General features: G+C 43.5%; 1 long non-coding RNA gene across 1 annotated transcript in view; it reads right to left on the bottom strand.

Annotated features, from left to right (window-relative positions):
* Positions 1-866: 866 nt before the first annotated feature.
* The window catches only part of LOC125289266, a 1,686-nt gene continuing 236 nt past the window's right edge, over positions 867-2,316 (bottom strand). Inside the window, exons 2-3 of the long non-coding RNA XR_007192612.1 lie at positions 1,099-1,237; positions 867-1,002 (exon numbers count right to left, since the gene is read on the bottom strand). This is a non-coding gene — a long non-coding RNA (uncharacterized LOC125289266). The remainder of the gene's footprint in view (positions 1,003-1,098; positions 1,238-2,316) is intronic.

Below are 2,316 nucleotides of genomic sequence, written 5' to 3'. Positions count from 1 at the left end.
AAAGTGCGCTGTATTTAAAGCCAAGCTTGATATGGGGGACTGACAGTGGACCGGGGTGTATTTGATATGTTCCAAACAGTAGTGGGGTTTTGGGAGAGACTGAGGCAGGGCCCTTTCTCCTCGCAGCTGGTGCAAATCACCTTGTTAAGCGCTTTCAAATGAGTTTGAGTGTTACATCCCATCCTCCAAAGATCCACGGCAAACCATTGAGTGGGTCCGCAACCCATTTGTCAATATCCCGAATAGTCCATTTCCCACCACGTATCTATGCGAGGCCGGGTTTTCGGCAATGACTGCAACTAAGACCAAATTGCGCAATCGACTGGACATTTCAAACACACTGACTGTCTTCCATCACCCCCAGATGGAACCTTCTTGTTGCAGGGAAACAAGCACAGGGCTCGCACTGATTATATTCATAATGCACGTTTAGTTCCCATGTTTTGTTCCCATATTTTGTTAAGCATGTTCACACTTATAGATGTAGCTTCAAGTTGTTCAATATTAAAAAAAAATAGGAAACAAACCGTTCCATGGTACATAAAAGGTTGGGGACCCCTGGTCTAGCAGATACCAGTGAGAATTGAGAGTGGATAATGCAATTTAGTGAGACAGTTAGAATCATATAGGCCTTTCAGCGTGATTTATTTTTGTGGAAAAAATGTGCTGGACTGGGCGGCGGTCATATTTTGTACCGCTCTGCGGTACATCTAGTTTTTTGTCCATATCGCCCACCTCTAATGCACACACACACACACACACGCATACGCACACACACACATGCATATGCACACACGCACGCATACATATGCACACACACACACACACACATACATACACAGAAGCAGTTACATGTCATACAATATGTGCGCCATAGCCAGAGTCCATCATCCACTTGGTCATTAGCTCCATGAGTGGACGTGGAGCTTTAATGCGGCTTGTGTCTCATAGGGCCAAGCCGGCTTACAGAATCCCGGGCAAGTAGCGACAAAACATACAGCCCTGAAAAACATAAATAAACAATATCATTGGTGATGACTGTGGCAGTGTCATTGTTTGCCCTGTCCATGCGGTACTTTTTGGAGTCAGTATATTTACCATAATTCTGTGATTGGTGGAGAACAGGCAGGGGTGAGGGTGACAACTTTCTTTAGCGCCGCGGCGTCACACAAACCTCTGCAGAAGGGTGCTGTGCTCAAAGTGGGACACACAAATCACTTGTTGTCTGAGTGTTATTCTGCAAGGATAGAGTGGCAGTCAGTCTGTATTCAAGATGATTGTGATTTATGCCTCGGCCTTCACAGCCACGCTACTGTTTCAAAGTTCCTGTGCCGGCGGTGACAAATGACATATATTCCTACCCGGCGAGAGCACTGTACTCAGTGTGACCCCCCGGCAATAGGGACATCACCCTTTCCACACACACACACACACACACACACACACACACACACACACACACACACACACACACACACACACACACACACACAAACACACATACATATACGCACACACCCAAACACACCCCACCAACAACATCCATACACAAGGCCACAAAGGACAGTGTGACAGAGGAAAGTTAAAAGTGCACAGAGCTCAAACACACACACACACACATATTCTCACACACACTCATACACTCAGGTACACACGCACACACACACACACGTATGAACACACACTCACACACGCATGCACACACACACACACACACGCACAAACACACACAAACAATGGTGTGCAATTTGTACTTGAAAGCAATCAAATAAAAAGGGACAAACAATGGAAAACGAAGATCAGAATGACATTATGAGTTTTCCAGACAATTGTGTAAAGTATTTGGCATTTATAATTTCTTCATATTTTCAGGTACTTTCATCCAAAGCATCAAGATGTGCAAATGTGTCTTTTTTGACATGTCTGTTTGTTGTAAACATGTTTGTTTATCATGTCTCCATTCCAGATTGCACTGTTGATACCAGACTGCAGTTTGCCAAAACATGCTCTGAACTGAATGAGATCTGATCCTGAGAGATGACCTAAATACAAGGTCAAGGTTTTCCTGATTACTTTATAAAAACGTATAAATGCTGTATAAAAACTTACCAAGATCACTGGTACAATAAATAATGTAATTAAAAAGATGAAATCGGAATTACTTCATCAAGTGAGCGAAAGCACATTACATGCACACAATGTCTCCACACTTACTCACTCTTATTCTTTTCAACTTTTCAACTCAACGGCGGCGACATTCCAAAACAGAAAACAATCCCTCAAACTCAAAAGCACCTCAAAAACAGACTTGAAGGA

This window comes from Alosa alosa, chromosome 24 (genome assembly GCF_017589495.1).
Source record: "Alosa alosa isolate M-15738 ecotype Scorff River chromosome 24, AALO_Geno_1.1, whole genome shotgun sequence".
In the NCBI taxonomy this organism is placed as follows: domain Eukaryota; kingdom Metazoa; phylum Chordata; class Actinopteri; order Clupeiformes; family Clupeidae; genus Alosa; species Alosa alosa.
Note: the sequence above shows the minus strand (reverse complement) of the source record. Positions and strands in the feature narration are given on the sequence as shown.